Here is a 23,402-nt window from a genome sequence, read left to right as displayed (position 1 = left end):
TGTGAGCTGCTCCGAACAACTTTATTTTAATTCCTTTTTTAGCCCAAATTAAAGTTTAATCAATAGCATTTCCTGTTAGGACAGGGGTGTCCAACCTTTTTGGCCAAAGGGCCACATGTAGTTTACAAATGGTTGCGTGGGCCACTTGAGTATTTACTGCTAATTTGTAATCTTAAAAATGACTGTCTGATAATTTTTAATTAAAACCCTTACACTCAAATTCTAATCTTAGAAATGTGTTTGTACATTTTATGGGTTAGGCTATATAAGAAGAGTGAAGTTGGTTTTAAAGTGGTTTAAGGATTTTAGTTGAAAGCAAGCCAGCAGCAAAGCGTAAAAAATGTAAATTGGCAATTGACCCTTCTGATGTTGCCGGAACAGCGGGGTTGCGCGTCCAGTAATGTATTGTCCGGCTGTCCCTAGGTTCATCCGCAAAAAACTTGCTCGCAAAAGTAAGTGCTACCGAATAATGATGTCACGAAAACTGCCAATCTATGAATCCTCTGATCTTTTTCTTAAGAAACAATTTTTTTTGTAAAATTTTAGCAATAGAAAGTTTTGAACTTCTCTCGCTATAAGCAAGAAATATTGCTAATTGACTGACTCTTGAAGCACCAGTACTATTGTGTGGAAAAGGATGGACGCAACAATGTGGAAAATGTGATGCCTAACAATGTGCATTGTAATACAATAAAATTAACTTGAACAGTTGCGCACCCCATGCACTAGGGATTATAGAGTAATAAAGAAAGAAAGCAAACAATAAATGCCAATTTATCGGATGGTAAGTTCGCCATAAATTACGTTGGCGATTGAGTTGATTATATAATATATGTCATTTCGAAAAATATCACGCGGGCCACTCAGAAACTTCTCGCGGGCCACTGGTTGGACGCCCCTGTGTTAGGACATGGTCTGCAATCGACCGCGACCAGATACTTTTATGAACCGTACTGCAACTGACACATCTGTGTTGTTTTCTATCACAGCCCACGCTGTTATCCTTCGCAAAATAGCTGACTTTTTAGTATGTGTACAATTTGTACGAAGTAAAGTGATTTTGCGGCAATCATAACCAAAATTTTGTATCAAACAAAACTTACGTTCTATTACTGCTGTTTACCTTTTTTTTATGCTTTTAGAACCTATAAGTAAGTAAGTAACTGTCATTATAATGGTTGTCAGTAGCACAATCTTGAAAAAAAAAACATAGCATATCAAGATTGCTTTTATTTTCTTGAAAAAAATTATCCAATTATTAAACATAATTTCGAGATTACAATGCTACGTTTTGCTTGTTCAGTTACACGCAGGTACATTTGTTTTGCAAGTATCTCTTCAGTTTCAGGCATGAAGATTATCTTCCAGCGACTAAAAATATGTTATTCTGGTGCTAACTGTTTGGATTAAGCAGTTCAAGTCAGTTTGTTAACCACTATAGTGAAAGAAAGATGTTTAACAACAAACGTATAGGTCAACGGGAAAGTTTGGAACCGAAATACAATACAAATTCGAAAATCCAAAGCAAAGGTTTGTGGCCACAGCCCTTTTGAGACTTTGGTGACGTAACGACAATCGAATCTCACGTATACCAGAGTGCCACATTTAGGTCGAATAGAGCATCTATTGTTGCTTGCAGTAGTGTTGACAGGGGTTCAGGGGGTACTTTTAAACCTGAGCAAGGATGATTTAGGGGCCGGTAATCTTTTTAAAGGGCGCGGAAATATGAAGAAACCACCGCGTATTCTTTACATATATAGTGCATTTTTGTTTGAAATATCTTGAGTTGGGACTTGAAGATCTAATTGGTACCGGGCCCAAATTATTTTCTAAACGGCCCTAGTTGCTTGTGTATTGCATTGATTATGGTGCCAGCATATGTCAGTTTCCTTAAAATCACTTGTTTTGGATAAGCCTACTTTGAAGAAGATGGGTGCTGATTGAATTGGGCATTGAAGTCAGTTTTTATGACAAAATGGTAATTAGTTGCGGCTTCAACGAAGTGCAAATTGTCGTAGTGTGGCTACTCACAATGTGTCTCTAAACTTCATTTCTACAAAGCAAATTACTGGAATGAAAAGCATGCCGAAAGTACTAACAAAAACAAACGACAGAACAAAATGGAGGGGGTTCATATGTGAGGTCACAGTTGATCAAACATGATTAATCAGTTGAAGAAGAAGCGTATTGAAACAACGCGACTGTTGCCTGAACGGCAGTTCGTGAACGAGAAGTCGACAACATTCACATCTCTTGAGTGGTATATTTTTGCTTCATTCAGTCATTTAAATGCACTACATGATTCTATTCTGTGTGAACACTTGGTGACTTCAACAATTATTCAAACAGTCTGAGAAACAATAACATTATGCGGCGGCACGAAGAGCGCTTGGGATAACAGAATTAGCTGATGGTCTGGTTTACTTCGAATGAAAGGAGAAACTTTGTGATGAATCAATGTGAACGTGTAAGTCAAACTCGGCTAAAAAGTTAACAGAGTCAAAATGTGCTGTTTTCCTTTCGCTATTTTCTAGATTAAAGTGTAAGCCAGAAACAATTGCATAAATTGTGACATATACAAATGCAAAAATCACAAAATTTGTACGTAGAAGATGGAATAAAAAATCAAAAAAATCTCCAAGATAGAATGGAAAACTTCTATAATATGAAAAAAATTTCGGAATGAGAGACAAACAAGTTTCCCATCTTTTTCTTTTTGTCGTGATTTATGTGACGAGGTGGCCGAGTGGTTAAGGCGATGGACTGCTAATCCATTGTGCTCTGCACGCGTGGGTTCGAATCCCATCCTCGTCGAAAGTGGGGATGTAGCTCAGTGGTAGAGCGCACGCTTTGCATGTGTGAGGCCCCGGGTTCAATCCCCGGCATCTCCATAGTTTTGTCATTGACCTACTAAGTTGCCATTATATTGCCAATTATAATGCCATATATTGCCGTCGTCGTCGTTCGTATGAAGCAGAAAGTTTGTGATCAGCCGAATGGAAGGACTTGGAGCCAACTTTTCGTCAGATCGTCAATTGTGCGGAGGCCTGTTATTCCATTGGGAGGGGAATAAATGGGACACCCAAAGATGATGTGGTTAGCTGTTTGCTCCGTCGCACCGCACTGACAAGCAGCAGAGTCCCTTATGCCCCAGCGTGTCAAGCAAGCATTGAAGCGGCCAACTCCCGTTCTTATTCGGTTCAGTGTCACCCACTCCCTTCTCTGAAGTTCAGAACCAAGTGGGAGTGAAGAGGCAGGAGAGACATCGAATAGAGTGAGGCGAGACTTTATTTTTGGCACAGTGCTCAATTCCTCGGACCAGGCATCTGACGTGCTGAAATCAGCGGGCTGGAGTTTTGCAGCATGCCATATATTGCCATGACATTTCAACGCACCTTATCGTCACAAAATGCGCAAAATGAATTGATGAAAGCCTTGATACCATGGGCAATCCAAATGTGACAGCGACATTTTAACGCACCTCCTCTCTGTCGCAAGGCTCACCAAGTCAGAAAATGAATTGCGGCAAATCAAATCAGCATGTGCAATCAAATCAGCATGTGCATCAAATCAGCAAGGCAAATTAGCATGTAGCAACAACATTGTGACGTAAGCAAATAGTTAAAAAAGCAGAATCAAAAGCAAATTATCCTGAAACAAAACTGACATGAACAAAGGAGATGAAAGAAACAATAAAAAATAGTTCAATTCTCTTAAAAAACATTTGAAGGCTTTAATTAAAAGTATAGGCTAATATTGTCTTCAGATGTTTCGAACACTCAAAAAAAAAAATCATTTCCACTGACATACAAGAAAAAAGAAATTATAACGGTAATAAAAAAATAATTTCCATACAAAGTAAACTTGAAACCAGTAATTTAAAAAATGCTAGTTTATCTCATACAATTGCTGCATTGCTTTTCGTGGTTATGTGAGCTGCTCCGAACAACTTTATTTTAATTCCTTTTTTAGCGCAAATTTAAGTTTAATCAATAGCATTTCCTGTTAAGACATTGTCTTCAATCGACCGCGACCCGATACTTTAATGAACCGTACTGCAACTGACACTTCTGTGTTGTTTTCTATCATAGCCCACGCTGTTATCATACGTAAAGTAGCTGACTTTTTATTATGTGTAGCCTACAATTTGTAGGGAGTAAGGTTGTTTTGCGGCAATCATAACCAAAATTTTGTATCAAACAAAACTTACGTTCTATTACTGCTGTTTAGCTTTTTTATGCTTTTAGAACCTATAAGTAAGTAAGTAACTGTCATTGTAATGGTTGTCAGTGTATGTAGGCTACTCACATAATATAGTGTGGCTACTCACAATGTGTCTCTAAACCTCATTTCTACAAAGCAAATTACTGGAATGAAAAGCATGCCAAAAGTACTAATAAAAACAAAAGACAGAACAAAATAGAGGGGGTTCATATCAGTGGCGTATATTCAGGGTGTTCAAGGTGTGCACTGCACACCTCAAGAAATCCAGGAAAAAAGAAAATTTCCATCGGTTGTCGATGTTCTTTACTTTCATGATATTCTAACATCTTGCTGCATGCTGATTGCTTTCTTTTCAATTGCAAAACTCGTCCTCCCCTTCTAATTTTAATACTCCAACGTTTGAGGTCATTGCCTTTAATTTTTTTCGGTCATTACCTTTAAGCTGGGTGTGCACTGACACCTTGGCGAGTGCTATTTAAAATAAACAATTAAGAAAAATGACGTCACAAGGCAGCGAAAACAGCAATGGTTTTAGGTCAGCCAGGCTGTGCACTCGCTGATCTGCACACCTTGGCGCGTCATTGGGGGAATCCCAGGCAATAGCAAGTTTTAGCTTGTTGGATTAGAGTTTGAGGTGATCAGCGCTGGAAACAACTTTTGCTACAACTGAAGCAAAAGCAAGCTTTCTACGACGATGTAATTCAAAAATTTATTGCACAAACAAGAAGAATCGAATTATGCTATAGATGAATTTTCCTTCTGTAGTCGAGGTGTTAAACATTTTCGTTTTTACTAAGTAGTAGGCTACGGCGGATAAAAGTACAGCCGACCAACATAGCAACCGACTTTCTTTTCTTGTTTATTATCGAGTTGCTTTGCTATTGTTTTTTGTTTTAACTTTCACCTGTTTGTTTTTAATTTGCTTGTACATTTCTCAAGGTGTTGCGACCGTGCCTAATCCTTGCATGAAGTAAATCATTACCATCTCGAGCACGCTTTAACTTTCGCGTTTTTTCAGACTCCTGCTGTGTTATGGCAAGTGATATTGTTCGTTTTGATGGTCGGAAATAAAAAGTGAACTGAAGTATGTGACTTTAGAAATGCAACTTAATGTTTGATATTATTAAGTCTTTCATTCAATGCGCTGTCAAATAAATATCTATTTTGTATTCTTCTCCATTCCGACAACATTATTTTTGTCAGTTCTGTTCATGTTCAGAATTTGTGCTGAAAATGCTCTCTGAACGCACCAAATTCAATGTTAATTTAAAAAATTTTGTGGGGGAGGCCCCTCAGACCCCCCGCTGTTGCTTTGCCGTCACTGAACACCCTGTCAAAGTGGTCACGGTACGCCACTGGTTCATATGTGAGGTCACAGTTGATCAAACATGATTAATCTGTTGAAGAAGAAGCGTATTGAACCAACGCGACTGTTGCCTGAACGGCAGTTCGAGAACGAGAAGTCGACAACATTCACATCTCTTGAGTGGTATATTTTTGCTTCATTCGGAGGAAGGTGTTGCGACCCTGCCAAATTTTTTTTTTTTCAACTCAATAACTTACTTCGGTCACAAGTAGAGATGTAAATGCAAAAAAAACGAACCGTTTTTTTTAAAAAAAAACGTGTTTTTTTTCAAAAAAAACTTGAGCCAAAAAAAACACTCGTTTTTTGGTTTTTTTTGTTTTTTTTCATATTTTTCTGAAAAAGTTGCAATTTTTTTGCAATTTACAGCTTAGTTTCATTATAGTGCTCTTGAAAAACATTAAATTACTAAAAATAGTTTTATTGGTGTGCTGAAATTCCTAAGTGTTTGTGTTTGGCAGCATATGTTCTTGCATAGTCCTATGAGGACCTATGTTGTTTCGCTTTCTTCTTCATTCTCTGGCATGTTTGTGGCAGTAGACCTGACAAACATTGAATTAATGAAATTTGATACATGACATAATGTAGATGAGTTAATTTCTTTTTCCTTTTATGGAAGTTAGCCTATGATGTTAGTATACTGTGGTACTGGTTATTCTTGTACACACACAATGGGTTGACAAAATTTTGACAAAACAAGGTGGCAGTATTCAGTACACACATTTACCTTGTTTGTGGACGTGGTAATTTACTAATGCAAGCTATTGCCAATAGCTTGTTTAAACATGTTTTGTAACTGATAGCTTGCCAACGATGTATATGCTTTATAAATGTTGAAACAGAAGTATTCTTTTCGTGTGTTGTAAGATCTTGGATTGGATACTTCGTCATTGATGCTTCTTGCAGATTATTTGGGACATATAATGCAAGAGACCTTATCACTGATATTTTTAGCTGTCAAAAGTTAGTGCATTTGTCAGAAAAGGTTTAGGTTAATGTTCCTTTCAAATGCCCACCACCCATGTTGACTATTGCTAGTAACTACCATTCTACCAACCTTGAATGAAGAAATTTTTCCTTTAAAGTGGAGTTTTTCAGCACTGCTCAGTGCTCAGTGTTCACATAGTGAATAAATGCTTTATAGTGCTTTTCCTGACAAGAATAAAGTTTTACCCATATTCCCACAATGCAGGATAAAGATACAAAACAAACATCAAAGATGAAAACTTATTTTATTTGAGAACTAGGCCTACTGTTTTTTGAGATAAAAAGAAATTGACCTCTTGTCGTTACGCACCAATAAAACCATGATGCAAACTTTAATTTTTTTTATTGGGCAGAGGAAAGATTGACGAAAAATTAGGCAAAAACAAAAAAAGTGCTAAAGTCTCAAAGTTCTGCAAACTAGTTCAAATTGGATGGATTAAGTGCAACCAATAACCATACTTCTTTTAAACATGTCTATGACAGCACAATGGTGTGATTAAGGGAAAACAAACATGACTATGACGTCACAAAGGATTATTGAATCTCTTCAGGGAAAATAAAAAAACATCAAAACGTTTCCATCTTTCACTACATTTAAATGTGATTTGGGCTAAAAGTTGGGACTTTAGCACTACACTGCTTTTGCCAAACTTGTCATCAATCTTTCTTCTACCCAATTATTTTTTTTTTTAATTTACGCACCATGGTTTTATTGGTGCGTAACGACAAGAGGTTAATTTCTTTTTAGCTCAAAAAGTAGTAGCCAAAACTTGTTTTAATATTCATAAACAGATATCCCACCCCATAAAACATGGGGGTAGAGCTAAAACTTATGTAAATATGTTGAGCGGTTCTTGAGATATGGCCGTTTTTCTATTGCTCCTTATCTATAAAGCCACTTAGTGGCTAAGGTTATTTCACTTATAACTCGAGAACCGCTTGTGTGATTTTCATCACGTTTGTACCAAATGCACATCAACTGGAACAATCTCTTGACGTTGTACTGGTAATGGTGTGGTGTGCTGGTGAAAAGTGCCTTTGTGAAGTAGAGAAACAGGACCCTGACCACCTGGTCCTAACGTAACATGCCCATTAACCAAAATCCCAGGTGGCTTCGAAACTGTACACGAGTGTGGTACTGCATTTAACAACTGGCTGAACCAAATTACAGACAATACTTGAGATGTGCCAACCATAGGACACTGTGTTACTATTTGAGACGATGAGAAACCTTTATGGCTCGTGTGTTGAGACTTGAGAGACATATTGTCTCATTTGAAAGATGTTATACGAGTTATGAGACTATTTTTTTGTTGAAAGAGACGCTATTGCAATGAGTTTACCGTAATTGCTGCATATTGTGACATTTAATAAAAAAATAGGTAAAAAAAACAAAAAAAACAAAAAAAACGAATAAAAAACAAAAAAAACGATAAAAAACAAAAAAAACGAGCTCGTTTTTTTTAAAAACAAAAAAAACCGTTTTTTTACATCTCTAGTCACAAGCACGTTTTAACGTTCGCGTTTTGTCGCTTCTACCTTTTTCTCGACCTTTGCTATGTTGACGTGTATTGTTTTGATATGATGGTCAGAAATAAAAACAACTGAACTGAACTGAAAGAAATCTCCAAGCTAGAATAAAAAACTTTTATCATGTGAAAAAATTTTCGGAATGAGAGACGAAAAAAAGTTTCCCATCTTTTTCTTTTTGTCGTGATTTATGTGACGAGGTGGCCGAGTGGTTAAGGCGATGGACTGCTAACCCATTGTGCTCTGCACGCGTGGGTTCGAATCCCATCCTCGTCGAAAGAGGGGATGTAGCTCAGTGGTAGAGCGCACGCTTTGCATGTGTGAGGCCCCGGGTTCAATCCCCGGCATCTCCATTTTTTTATATTGTTGATCCAGTAAAGATAAATCCGTCGCAATCGAAGAAAGATATCTACCACCAACCAACGATATCTACCAGTTTTCTACCACCAACCAGGAATTTCTTTGCAAAATAAAAACAACCTTAAAAAAAAACTTGATACAATAAGGTCATTTGGTATAAGGTTAAAAGGTCATCACGTCAAAAAATGCTGTATGTGACGTAGTTTTGCCTACTTGTTTGGGAGTCACGGAAAGAAGTGGCTCATAAAAATCATATGGGATCTAAAAGTACGTCTTCAGCCCGGTCAACACTACTGTGTGCATCCAACACCATTCCAACGTTCAAGAAAGAAAAAGAAATCGATTTGCTCACAAAATTTGCCATATTGTTAAAATTGATCAATGTGACCATAGAATTATTCCGCGGTTAGTTTTGTGATGTCACAGAATCTGCATAAAAATTTTCGTTTCCATGAGTAGCCTATGTATGAGTTGCAGTTTGTGTTGTGAGTTTTCTTGAGTAAAATCGGTCTTCACAGACCTCAACAGTAGTCTACCCCAGTGGTTCCCAACTCATGGGTCGCGACCCAAAATTGGGTCGCCTGATAATTTTTTTGGGTCGCTTGTTTTTCAGGCATGTTGTATCTTGGGCGAAAAAAATAACAATAAAAAAAATTTAAAACGTGATGAGATCGATCACAAAACTGGAAAATATAAACACTAGTCATGAAGCGTTTCATGTCGAGACATTGGAAAGCTTTGTAACATGATCGTAGTGCAAGAAGTTTTAACAATTTTTGCTTTTATTATTGTTATTATTATTATTAAATGTAAACCCAAGTAAAATTTCAGTCTCAAACATAAATTAACTTGACAAAGTTACGGGATATAATATTGTAACGTGCACTATACGTCACAAACGCTATGTCGGACAAACTATGACAAAGTTTTCCACACGTTGGACCACGCATGGTGTGGTAAAACGCATCAAAGACAAAGCTCCAAGTGCTGTATGGACTTATTGCTTTCTCCACAGAGAGGCCTTTGCTGCAAAAAAGCTGTCTCAAGAGCTGCACGAAGTGTTGAATGATGTGAAGTGTGTAAACTTCATCAAAACAAGTCCACTAAATCGGCATTTGTTTTCGTCTTTGTGGATTCTGATTATTATCAAGCATTGCTGTTGCACACAGAAGTGCGATAGTTGTCACGAGGTCGTGTCCTAAAGCGAGTTTGTAATTTGCGAGAGGAGATTGCTATCCTCCTGAGACAACAGAACTGTGTGAGATTAGCCAAGAAGTTTTTGCAAGAAGATTTCAAGGCAAAAGTTGTTTACCTTGCCGATATATTTGACTCTATGAATTTTCTAAATTTATCTATGCAAGGCAACGGTTTTACGGTGATTGATCGAGCCGCAAAAGTTTCTGCTTAACACAAAAAAACTCATATTCTGGAAAAGTTATGTCACCAGAGATGAGTACAATATATTTCCTCAGCTAACGCAATATATCTGTGGCAATGAAGTTGATTTTAAGCAAACGAAAATTAGACACCTGGAACAGTTTGCCAAAAAGTTTGTGCACTACTATGGAGAATCTCTAACACTTAATAACCAAAATGATTGGATAATTGATCCATTTGTTGGAAAAGATCTGCCTCAACTTTCCATCCATGTTGCAGAACAGTTTATGGACATAACGATAGAAATAGCAAACCGTATTTCTTTTGCATCCTTCAAAGACAAATACCCCAAAGATTCTGCAAACATCCACTTTTGGGCTTCCATGTACAGAGTATATCCCACAATTTCACAATTAGGGATTCAAAAACAGATTCCATTTGCAACAACTTGGCTTTGTAAGATTGGATTTAGCGCCATGTGTGTATTGAAAACTGAACAGCGAAACCGGCTGGAAGTTAAAGCCGACATGCGGCTATGCCTAAGCAAAATAACGCCTCGATTTCAAAAACTCACTGACAGCAAGCCAGCACAGCTATCTCATTAGTGATTTGATAAACATATTATCTTCGGAAAAAGTTACTGCTTTTGTAGTGCTGTTTGTCAACACAATCTTGTATGGCTTTTAAAATATTACGACAATTTGCTTGGGTCGCAAGATTTTAACGAACTGAATTTTTTTTTTAAATGGGTCGCCTTAAAAACGAGTTGGGAACCACTGGTCTACCCATTTATCAACATGACACTTGTGTAGGCTATTGCATTGCTGTAAGGAAATTAATCAGTGCACTTATATAACTTTCAAATGCGTAAAACAAATATGTTCGATAGGCTTTGGTTGTGCATAAGCCTTTATTAGTATGTTTGACAGAGTTTTGCAAAAGCAAATATTTATTTCAAGAAGGGCAAAAAGATTTTCTTTGAGCTCGATGCCAAACTGTTCTGTGGGTCACATAGCCACTGTGCTATTCGTATAAACACGAATATTCGTAACCCATTTGGGTTTAAATATTTTGTTCGGGAAACTTCAAAATCATTTCCAAAAAGGTATGGAGATGCTGGGATTCAAACCAGTGCGCCCAAATTCTTTCGACAAGGATGAGATTTAAACGCACACGTGCAGAGCACTGTCATGGGTAATTGCCTCGACCTCGGCGACGTGTCATTTAGCGCTACAACATGTCACTAAAACGTGGTCATCGTCGTATCTTTGGAGTTATAGTAGTAGCCTAAGAAAATAATCTTCTTTCGACAGCGGCAGTTAGTGACAAATGCAACAAAGATCGTCCTCGGCTGTTACAGAAAAACAAAAGTTACATTAGTGGAATCATCTCACTAGTCTCAATAAAAACATTGCTTGACGGTTAAAACCGATAATTCAAAGCGGTCAATTCAAAGCCGATGATTTATTTACGATAAAGACAATAACCCTGACCCTAACCTTAACCCAGGGATCTCTGAAGAACAGAGACTTTTGATTCAGAGATCCTTGCTTTAAAACTTCGTCTTTGAATCATCGGCTTTGAACTGTCTGCTTTGAATTGTCGTGATACCTGCTTGAACACGTGAAGCCCGTTGGTCCTAGGTTATGTAGGCAGTTAATTATTAATTATCATTATAACTGTTTCGGAAGAGGTTAAAAAAATCGTGATGTTAATGTGCACCTTAAAAGTAGCTCCCGTGTCCGATTATGAGTTCTGCATGAGCGGTCTAAGTTCACAAAAACATCCATGTGGTTTAAGAAAGGTATATACAAATAGTAAATAAATAAAGAATGAATACATAAATAGTGTATAAAGTAGTGTATAAACAATCAGGCTAAGACGGATCTGCAATAATAATATAACGGTTTCGGATACTTTTGCTGAAAGCAAGTGGCAGAATTAAAAAGTGTTGCATCAAATATTTAAAGTGTATCAAATGCCCTGACACTAGGCTACATTCTTCATTTGCATCGTACCCCGCTGTAGGTTTACACGTTCATGCCAAACAGAGCTGGATGATGTGAGCAAATGTCAAGCAGTTACCGTGCGACGAGGTGGCCGAGTGGTTAAGGCGATGGACTGCTAATCCATTGTGCTCTGCACGCGTGGGTTCGAATCCCATCCTCGTCGAAAGTGGGGATGTAGCTCAGTGGTAGAGCGCACGCTTTGCATGTGTGAGGCCCCGGCTTCAATCCCCGGCATCTCCACAGTTTTTATTCAACAGAGAAGAAAATCTGCTTTACAGAAGAAATTTCAGATATATCACAAAATAATATAGCCTACGATAACAACATAGCCTACGATAAGAACATTACGCGTTAAATGACATATTCGGCCACACTAGAAGGGTCAATTGTGTATTTTACAATTTATTTACGCTTCACTATAAGCTTGCTTATAACAAACCTTTAATTCTTTAAAAACCAACTTCAATACTCTTATAGCCCATTTAAAGTTCAATCAAACAAAAAGTAAGCCTTTTAGCGTGCGGATAAGCGACATGCGGATGTAGTTACGCGTTCCTATGATCATTTCTAAAATTTCTGTATATCTTCATTGCCTACCCGTTCATCTTTTGTATTTTATTATATTCTCACTCAAAATTTCAGTTTCCGTCAAAGGCGCCAAATGGTAAACTCTGCGGGCTAAATCTGCACTCGATGGTATTATTTAGCCTGTTTTTCTTCAAGGTTCTCTCGAATTTTGAAGGCTAGCAGTGGCAAAGTTGTGACAGATGTCGTGAACTATTATAGCAAATTTGACCACAACGGAGGGTTTATGGATGACTGCAAAAAACATTGTCATTCCAAACGTTATAAGTTTACATGTGAAGATTGCCATTAAAAATCCAGTAGTAAATTTTTTTTTTTTATTGCAGTAACCCTTCTTTCGCATGTAATGAGCACTCTGAGCGAAGAAACTGGAAACTAAAATTTCAACTAATGCTTTTATAACAACCAACACAAAATTAAAAAAGATGCTGTCAGGAAGGATGCCGTAGTTTGATGGACAAGCCTTATTTAAAATTCACTCATGATGATAAGTGATTTGTTTCAGATTTCAGCAGTAGGCTATATCAAGTCCCACCAGAATTATATGCAAATTTAAGCACCAAACAATGGAATAAAATAAATTTAATAATGACATATAACACTCTTTAATAGAATTAATGGATGTTTTGCAGTTGAAGTGCAGTGGTGATTAGATCTTCCTGCCTTTTTGTGCTAACCATATCATTCAAAGTCAATAAATTGAATTGAATATGCGCTAATCTAAGCGCTTCCATTCAAATAGCTAACCCAATAAAATTCTTATGTAAGCCATTGAAAACATTATATCGATTGAGGCAATGGTAAATGGTTGTTTATCGAAGCGACCCGTCTAAGCTAACATGCAGAGTTTTCAGAAAGTCTGTTGCAAACTTGTGACAATATTACCACTGCTAATTCTGTGATTTTGTTGTCTGAAAGCGTGATGACACATTTCTTCGATGTCCAGAGATTATCAAAAGTATAATGTATTAAACTCACCCGCATGGCCACCTAAAGACATGGCCTGATTTGTCACATTTTGCAGATATTTCCAGGTTTTTCTAACTTTGGGCGAACGTTTAAATAAATTTTTCTAAAAATTAGATTTTTACGCTTACTTTATTCTTTTCCCCAGATGACACAATAGGTTTTAACATTCTCAGATGTTGAAAAAAAAAAAAAAATTGATTTTGAAGATTTTAGTCAGACTGTTAATTTTCAATAACAGTCTGATTTTGCGTTTTTCAACTTACTTTTTCTCATTTGCTACTGCGTCCCCAAGGCAACAAAAAAGTTTTATGTCATTAGGAAACCGCAAAAAGTAAAAACATCTCAAAAAATGTCAGTCAAGCACTAGCAGTAGCTGTAATCAAAATCTGCAAAATGTGACAAATCAGGCCGCATCTCCAGGTGGCCATGACTCACCAATAGAGAATGCGGCCGGAAAAAAACTTTTGAGCACCCCTGGCTACACAAGTAGATAGATATAATCAGTAGCATTAACAGCATGTCCAAGAGGGTACTTTTTGAACCGAGCCTAGGATAATATTAGGAGCCCGTAACTTTTTCAAAGGCCTCCGAAACTTCTTGAAGAAACCACCGCGTATTTTTAGATATAGTGCGTTTTTCCTATAGACGTGTCTTGATCTGGGTAACGTGAATCTCATTGGCACAGGGTCCAAATTATTCTTTCAACGACCCTGGATATATGCCTATTCAGAGCATTGCAATTGTCAAGTTTGAAATGGGAAGCAGAGAATTGCGGAGAATTCTTTTTAAATCACGTTTCTGATATCTTGTTTTTTTTTCTAAAATATGAATTGCAAGAAGAAGGTTAATAGCTCGATGCTTCAGGTTTTCGTCTGGCTCTCATAGTCTCATAGTCAGACGAAAACCTGCAGTTTCGAGCTATGTACCATCTTCTACTGGGAATTTGTAAGTTTTGTACCACCAATAAAACTTTTCAAGAATGTTAATTGTTGAAAAAATGATTTCCTGAGTGACATTCGTTTCGGCAGCGCTGTTGCAGTGTAGCCTAAGAAACCTCAACTTGCACTGTTTTTTTTTTGTTTTTTTTTGTATTCATGTGGAGCAAAGGCCACAATGGCAACTGCATCAGGGATTTCACAAATACTCGGTGACTTCAGTTACAATGGTTAGAATAGCCCAGAAGAGTTGGGTAGACATGTCATACAACACAACAGAAAATTGTTGTCTGCACATGGCTAGCAGTTAGGCCTTTGAAAAATGCCTTTGAAAACATGCCTTTGAAAAAATTAACCTTTAAGTTGACACGACGCCGTTAGTATTGATTGACAATAGCATATTGTCATCAAATAGGTAAAAAAAAAACAGTTCAAAAGTTATACAGTATCACGATATCTTCCATTTAATGCAGTTATGATCCTTTATAGTTTGAAGCTGCTGAACACAGACTCGCGGTACAATAGATGCAGTACAGTGCACCAAAATGCTACCCTGCAAATTCCATTACCAAAAGCAATTTCTGCGTAATGTAAATATGTTTGATAAATACTGAAAAGTTTGGATGTTTATTGGGATTAGGCTAATATCTTTTTCAACTAGAAAATTTGTATTTTTAGCTGACTTCAGCCTTTGTATAAGTTAGATATCGTTTGATGCGTTTGATGCATACTCTCTCGTGCCAAAGTGATATCATGATTTCTTTTACAAATGAGCGTGACCGCTCACAGCTGCTAAATGGTTCGTGGAAGGAATCTATACCAGAACCACCATGCACTGTATCTAGAGCTAAAAATATAATGAGAAAGCTTCATATTTTTGAATTACCTTCTTTTAGCCAACAGTTCGTGTAGGCCGCGTGAGGTGCATAAAATGGCGATTTCCTCATTTAATATTCATCCAAATGCAAACTATTTTTCAAATCGTTGTGACATTCAATCCATATTATCGAATTTTTAATTGAGCTCGGAAATACGAATGAAGGATTTTATATTGTAAAACACGCCCAGCCTTTGAACATTTTGAAGCCTAATTTGTATAATTGTACAGTGGGTTCATCGCCAAAAGGGTGGCTGAGCTCTTGCTTTGACAAATAATGATTTTTTACAGCCTGCTAAACGACTAAACGACAGAGGATAAGGCAACAAGGCAAATATTGATCTAGCAGGCCTTCTTCTGTCAAGATATAGCATAATTACTCATGTAAAGAAAAAAATACGTTGAAATTGGGAATAATGTTAAATTTGACCCTTTTAAGCTTATAATACGGCGTATTATGGTAGTGTAGTATGTAGTAGGCCAACCACAATTTTATTAAATTTTCTTATGTCATTTCTACGACTTGTGCTAAACAAGACGACTTCTCAAGAAAAGTAACTTATAATTTCAAAGAAATAAGCTGTCAACTTTTTGAAAGCATCGTACAAGAAAACAATTAGTCGTATTAACATATAGGCTAACAACTTTCATAGATCAAAGGTCGGCTATAAATTTCATAAGTACTTTCACATGACACAAAATATTGCATAGAAAAAGAAAGCTTGTCGTAACCCTTTGTTATGAAAAAGCGAACTTGAAAAACTACAAAGCAATACGTAGCAATGTTAGTATGAATAAGGGTCGAAAGTATTTTGTGGTCACCTACAACAAAACTTGAAAGTCTTGGTCAATCATATTTATTAGTTAATAAAGTATTTATTCACTTGCCCGTATCTTGCAAACCACTTTGCTTGTTGACGGAGTTCTTTCAACAGCCCACGCGTTTTCATAAGCAAAAAGTATAAACCAAACAAAATGATCATAATCTATGATAAAAATAAACCATTTCGACAAAATGAAAGCTTTGATCAATTCTAATTAAATACCTCAAAAGTATGTCTTTATATTGAAAAGTTTCACAGCTTTTCCCCTTGCACCACCCAACGAATACCATGTGTTTTGTGTAAAATAAAATTTAGCCTTAAAAGAATTGAAAAGAGATTTTTTGTTTCAAATGCCACAAATGAAATTTAACGACGTCAAAAGATTTTGTGATCCAACATTAATTTATAGCCACCCTAATTTTGTTGCCGATGCTGAATTTTGTCCAAAAGACCTTGATTTTATTAGAGTTGCAATACAAAGATAAAGGGAGAATTGGGTCGTCATTAACGATAGCCTACCCTAAAAGCCACCAACAACTGCCGGCCGAATATCGGTACTTTTTACCATGGTAGACTGCCAATATCATGTAGATTGTAAAGGTTGGTGCTTCAATGGCAATTGTGCGTGACGTTGCTCAAAAGAAAATTTTTAGGGGGGCAAAACAACCGTTGGAGAGGCAAACATTGTAATATTTGAAATAAAGGGTTTGTTTAAAAATGTAGCAACTGAATGTAGCCAAAGTTTAATGAAACGTCATTCAACGTGTAATCCAATGTCATTAAAACGTTGTAATAACATTAAAACTACAACTTTTGGGGAGGAAAAAGATGCAATTTTAAGGGACGATTTCTCCCCCAAGCCCTCCTCCCTTCCTCGAGGCTACCTCCTTTGTGCGTATGGTACTTCGCTAAAAGAGCATCTGATGCATTGAGTGCACTCGTACAATTCTATCGATTAACAGGAAAACTAGACTTCAATTAGAAGTCCTTTTGTCATGGTTGTATGCACAAAAAACACATAGAAATATCGTACCTTAGACTTTGTAAAATTATCACAGATACATACCTGTGTGATTAAGAGAACTTAAGGGTTTTGTAGATAAGCCTATGATCAGCATGCCAATCCATGAGCAATTTCTCATATTCTGGTGCATTGGTGGCTTCGGGAAAAGTATTAACTCATTTAACGCTTCACTTCCTTTGACGCAAAAGTGTCATTTAACGGTAATTTTTTGCAAAAACTTAGCCACGCTTAAATAAGCAAACAAGTCAAACAATATAATGTCTAAACAAAATAAGAACTTTTCAATGCAGTCAAAGCCTAGCGTCTTGTTTTTAAGAGCTACTCATATTTCACTGAACATTCTAATATCAACTGCTTAAAAACCAAGTCACTGTAAAATCAGGTTAAAACTTTTAAGCTGAAAATGTAAAGACATGGAACAGTGTACAACATTTTCTTACACTTAGGCAATGTGTAAACTTATTGTTCACTTATAATCGTGTTATCCATACCAAATAAGTTTAAATATCTCAACACTGATAAATCTAGCCATATTGAAGTATTCTCTTGTGTCCACAACAGAATAGGCTATATTTTATCTTCTATCTCATTATATGAAGCTATGGTACTTCAAGTAATTGACAAACAAAAACTGACGGACGTGAACATCTCACTGCATTATATTTAATGGCTTTTACACCTCCTTTTTTCCTATAACTTTCTATTTAGCCTAAATATGACTGTGCCTGTTTTGAGTAGACACGACAGCATGCTTTGTTGAGTAAACTACAGCAGCAAATCCACTGTTTTCAAACGTTCCTGACAATTTTCTGCAACAGATTTTTAAGAGTTTGCAGAGCCTTAAATTTTGAATTATCGCGACTTGCTTTAAGCCGTTTATCTGTCAACCTTGTTTACAAGCTGAAAAGACACAGGCCGCCTCAAAATCGAATTCCACTTCATTAAATGTTGACCAAAGGTAAACACCAATTTTTGTTCGATTAGCTTTTTTCTAACTCATAAAAAACCAATGGTTTTCCACTTTTTCACTTGTATTATCGAACAGCATTTTCTTAGATACTGGTTGCATTTTCACACGTTTCTTTTCTTTCTGACTCAATATATTTGGGTCCCACGATCTAAAACGTACACATAGGGCAGAGAAAGCCGCATTTCATTGGGTAAATTACGTAGCCTAAAAGGCAATGAAAGAATGAAAATTCGCCGGATTTAAATACTCCATGACATCGTGCAGCCTCTAGAAATCGCAATTATTTTTAATACGAATGTAAAGCACCTAAAAGCGAAAGGTAAAAATGTAACAAAGAAAATTTTGGAACAACCTCCAAGTAAAATTTACTAAAACTAAAAAAATAAAATTTGATAAATGCAAAATTGAATTTTGTGATTTGCTGACTGTAAACATGCAAAATCTAATTATATAGCACAATATGATTTCACGCATTTTGAATTTAGCATAATTACTTGAAACTGAATTCGGCCAAAGCATTAAGTTACTAAAATATCAATTTATGTAACGGATTTTTGAGAAATGCAAAGATGCTCATCGCCCTTTTTCTCTGACTAAACGGCTGCATAAAGTTAACCATGACGTTTAAAATAATAAATGAGTTAGCTTTGTTTTTCGATGAGCTAGAAAATATTCATTTTGCACTTTTCACGCCTTTAGCTGACATTAACCTCAAGTTTATCATGAAAGTACTTTCACCTGAGTGACTTGAGCGACGATGGCAATATCAACTTCAACCACTCTGCCCTTTAGCTTTATGAACCAAACAACGGTTTACTTCACAAATATATTTTTAACCACTGGAATTCGTTATTTTAGAAGCGTAGACTAAAAAAATACCTCCACTTGATATGTTGATATATTTTTCCAAACTTCGCTTCATTTAAAATTTAATCTTATTCTAGGCATCTTGATACTTAGACACAAACAAAAAAGACCCTACGCGCCTTGAGACAAATTGTCGGATAAAGGTGAAGGAAGCTCTTCCAAACGCAGCAACAGCTAAACTGCAACGAACCCAATACTGGTTAAAACTTTTCGAAGGCTTTAAGTTTTACCAAAACGTTTTAAAACCAAAAGCATTATTTCGCTACAGACCGAGGAAAACTTCTTGAAAACAGTTGGCATATTGAAATTTTAACTATCAACTTAGAAATATGTTACGTCCTGCTTCATATAGTTTGTCTACTTTATTTAAAGCTGTTCAACTTGAAAATGAACATAGTTCATTAAATTAGGCACTACCGAGTTCAAGGTTTTAGAAGTGACGAGAGATCTATTGCAAAAACGAATTTGATTAGTGCTCGCTCCAGCAATTTTTAGAAAACAGCTTTGTCTCGTTCTGTAGCCCAACTGTCGGTAACATACAATCCAGGCAGCAAAATCTGTCATTTTTACATTGATTCAACGTCTGCAAATGTTGAATCAATGTCAGGCAGCATTGCTGAGTGGTGAAAGCCTTGGTACGACATTCGTAAGGACGCCGGTTCGACACCGCTCAAAAGCATGCGACTGTGTCTTTGGCAAGACATTTAAAAGCATGCCTGAAGGTGGTCACGAAGATTGGCTTCCTTTCCTTCCCGTCCACTTAATCTAAATATTCAATCACCGGGCGTAAACCTGATACGACAAACAAAACAAACAGCGCTCTTTATGTTGATTTAATGTCAAATTGTCTCGCATTGATTTAAAGACTTTGCTGGACGGGAAAAAAATATTTATTTTGAAAATAAATGAAGTGTTTTGCTGGTCAAAAATAAAAAGTTAGTTGTCAATATTTACAGTACTTTACTTAAATTTTCTCCTCAGCATTAGCAGCTAGATTCTCTTCTATTACTGTACTACAAAGCAGATCAGGCAAAAAAAACAATAAACCAGTATTTTCACCTTTGTTTTTCGTACTGATAGTGCGGTAACTAATCAGGAGAACTCAGACTTGGACAACTAGATAATTCTAGTTGTTGACGAATTAGGCAACTAGGTAATTTTAGTTGTCTAATTCGATAAATTAGAGCGAAATCTCGGTAATTCTAATTCTAATCTAATTCGGTAAAAACTTGTTTGCTCTAATATTGTAGTTCTTATCCAATATCCAGTTTTGCAAAAATTTTAGTTTGTCCAACAGTATTTTTTGGCAAATGGAAAGATACTGCGCTCTTATCAACGTTATACAAAGAAAATGCAATAAAACGATCAAGATCAAAGTGTCATTTCATCTCTTGAGCAGCAAAGTCATGAAAAATTCGATTAATTTATCAATTCACTGACGTTACAATGTATATTATGACGTAAGTGGTATTGGCGCTGTGATGGTGGAATGACACTTTGATCCCGAGTTGCCACATTGGCGTTTTTATCCAACTAAAAAAGGGTATGTGACAACTGCAACTAATTCTAATCTAGTTTAAATTATACTCTAATTTGTGAAAACTTGGGTAGCTCTAATTCTAATCCTAGTCTAATTTGTAAAAGCTTAAATTACTCTAATTATAATTATAATCTAATTTCGAAAGACCAAAAAAATTCTAGTTGTCCAAGTCTGCAGGAGGTTACAGAGTAGATCCAGCGATAAACAAGACAACTGAGAAGAGTGAATTGCCCGATTGTAGTAAGCAACTTTCAGAGCCAAAGTGCCAAAAATCAAAAGATAAACCAAACACACTTCTCTATTACTCTATTGCAGTTCTTGCTACGTTCTGCACTGTACCTACTCCCAAACACATCTAGACTTATCACACGGACAATTGCTAATATTCTTTTCTTCAATTTTTTGTTACCAAATAAAACATAACCGTTGCGTTAAATAGCTTAATTATAGGTTCTTAAACTTGGGTACGTAAACCGTTCGAGGGTTTTGGACTCGTTTGGGTCCATAAAGTTGAATGGATTTTTTTTAATGGAATAATTTAACAATGTAACACGATTACATGAAAATGATTTCTGCCAAAGCATTACTAAAACATCAAATTATTTAACTGATTTTTTGGAAATGCAAAAATATTGGTGTCGCTGTTCTCCTTTGACTAAGAAACCATGACATTTCGAATCTTGCCTCCCTCTCCTCCCCTCTCCGTCAACGCTACCGACTGAGATTCAATCATCTTTTGCCAAGCATTTTTCTTTCGATGAATGACAAAAACACTTAACAAAACGGAAATTTCGATTCTCTATTAATTTCAATTTTAAAAGTTCTCCCAGGTTATGCCGCAAAGGTGGGTCCTCTTAAACCCAAAAATAACTGCAGGGGTTCATGATAAAAAAAAAAGGTTCAAGAGTCCCTGAGCTAAACTGACTTCTTTGTTTATTTTTCAACGCAGGCTGCTGTTTTTAGCTGAAGAAAAAACAGAATGTATTACCAATTTCATACATACATTAGGTTTTTTGCTTCAAAACATTACTGCTGTACAAGACAAATGAAGCTATGAAATGAGATTAAAAGCCATTTTGACAAAACCAAGATGAACTTTGCTGAGTGTGTGGGCCCATTACTATCCAACAACTGACTAAGCTTACCTGACACATTTGCGAACAACGTCAGACTTACGGCATTGCTAACGGAATGACACCAAATGGCCATGTGTTTTTGGAAACTTGTAATAAATCTACTCAAACATAAATAATTTAATCGGTGTTAAAAACAAGACTCCAGGTTATCACAAACACGTCATTTTAGCGTTTGAAGACGTTGGTAATTGTTTGAGAAAACTAGATGGTTTGTGCTGTATCAAAAACACTGATTTGATTCTGTTTGAGCTTTTTTAATACCCGTGATGCACGTTCTACAAGATATAGCAAGTAATATAGTTTACTTTATGCTACTCTGAGAAGCTTTTATTTAGAGGATAGTCGTCTACTAATCGCATTATATTTGACAGTGATGTTTTCACGGTTGTAAGTTTTAAAGAAATATTTTAAAAAGTTTTGGAATGCCTCAAATAATCTTTTTCATTTTTAAGCAAAGGGTTGAACTCTTCTGGTTTAAAAATACACATTTAAACATACTATATCGTTTTAAACAAATGAGCAAGGGACCTAGTTTTCTTCCCTCTTCAAGGGGCCCAGACCTTGAAGAAAGTATCCTGCGGCATATTCTACTGTTATGATGCGTTTGCATGAAATTAAATCTACCTTAAAGTTGAATCTTGTCTTATTCTTGCCTTTGCACTAGTTTGCATTGAATAGCATTTCAACATTTTTTCTATCAATTAGCTCACGTATTTGGATTATGCTTGTGCCATTAGTGTAATATGAACAATAAAAGTTTATAGCAAATTTGTACGTGTGATATTGTTGCGTCATAAGTTATCTAATACTAAAGTTTTCCTATCGTGCGAACACAGCAAAATATAAAGCAGGAAACACATGTTAAAACTTGTAAGATATACTTCAGGAAACATATCTAAATAAAGCCTTTGTTAATCGTATTGCTGTAAATGCGGATGACATTTCGTGAGATCTTCATTTGCATCCTTCCATTCTCACATCACAAGCCCAGTTGGTAGAACAAACTCGTATTCACATTTTTATACCGTGCTGCACTAACTCGTTAAAGTCTTTTTATAGATGCAATACAAATCCTTCAAATAGCTTAAGCCACCAAAAATGTATTCATTGTACTGACTTTAATTTTCTATCGGCTAGATACTTTCTCAGATTTCAATTAAATCCGATTTCAAATCAATTTAACGTCATTCAATCAATGAGTGGTGCTGTTCATTCCAAATCGTAGTAGCCTACATTTTTGAGTAAACTTAAAAATTCGGTATGTATTGTATTTCCGACATTGTCTTTCGTTTCTTTCCTCACTGCTGGCAAAAGCCACAGCTCGAAGTTTACTGAAAGTGTTTGTACAGAAGCTTATGACGAAGATTTGTCACAAAGGCCTCTGTTACCAAACTATTCAAACAAAAAACCTTGACTGTAAATGCAGCAAACCATACAAATACGTTCGTCACTCGTCGGACATCAATTAATACATTTAGTGAATTAGCCTACTTCAGGAGTTCTTAACCGGGGGTGCTCGCATCCTTAGAGGTGAGAGAGCTGTTTTCAAGGGGTGCAGGGATGATAAATCACAAGGGTTAATCATAAAGGAATAATTAGGAAATCAGGATTTTCTTGCCTGCTTCACATCAAAACAAAAACAAAAATTGATTGAATCCTTCACATGCGAGTGGCACTCAGCACCAATACACCATTCTTTGATGTCATCATCAACAGAAAACAACAGTAATAACTTCACTGAGCTTGTTGCGTAACTCCTGCTATGGCAAACTTATTTTACAGTTTTCACATGACCAACGAAATTAAGAATAATGTAATAGATTGC

At 36.3% G+C, this 23,402-nt stretch overlaps 1 protein-coding gene and 6 non-coding genes across 7 annotated transcripts in view; 6 read left to right on the top strand and 1 right to left on the bottom strand.

The window, feature by feature from the left end:
- LOC145764360 (uncharacterized) overlaps positions 1 to 23,402 on the bottom strand; it is a 64,508-nt gene that overhangs the window by 26,402 nt on the left and 14,704 nt on the right. The window lies entirely within an intron of this gene.
- On the top strand, positions 2,733 to 2,814 carry Trnas-gcu (transfer RNA serine (anticodon GCU)). Its single transcript has one exon. It is a non-coding gene; the product is annotated as a tRNA-Ser (tRNA).
- On the top strand, positions 2,820 to 2,891 carry Trnaa-ugc (transfer RNA alanine (anticodon UGC)). The gene has a single exon. It is a non-coding gene; the product is annotated as a tRNA-Ala (tRNA).
- Trnas-gcu (transfer RNA serine (anticodon GCU)) lies at positions 8,299 to 8,380 on the top strand. Its single transcript has one exon. It is a non-coding gene; the product is annotated as a tRNA-Ser (tRNA).
- Positions 8,386 to 8,457, top strand: Trnaa-ugc (transfer RNA alanine (anticodon UGC)). Its single transcript has one exon. It is a non-coding gene; the product is annotated as a tRNA-Ala (tRNA).
- Positions 11,932 to 12,013, top strand: Trnas-gcu (transfer RNA serine (anticodon GCU)). Its single transcript has one exon. It is a non-coding gene; the product is annotated as a tRNA-Ser (tRNA).
- Trnaa-ugc (transfer RNA alanine (anticodon UGC)) lies at positions 12,019 to 12,090 on the top strand. Its single transcript has one exon. It is a non-coding gene; the product is annotated as a tRNA-Ala (tRNA).

This window comes from Aplidium turbinatum, chromosome 2 (assembly GCF_918807975.1).
Source record: "Aplidium turbinatum chromosome 2, kaAplTurb1.1, whole genome shotgun sequence".
Classification (NCBI taxonomy): domain Eukaryota; kingdom Metazoa; phylum Chordata; class Ascidiacea; order Aplousobranchia; family Polyclinidae; genus Aplidium; species Aplidium turbinatum.
Note: the sequence above shows the minus strand (reverse complement) of the source record. Positions and strands in the feature narration are given on the sequence as shown.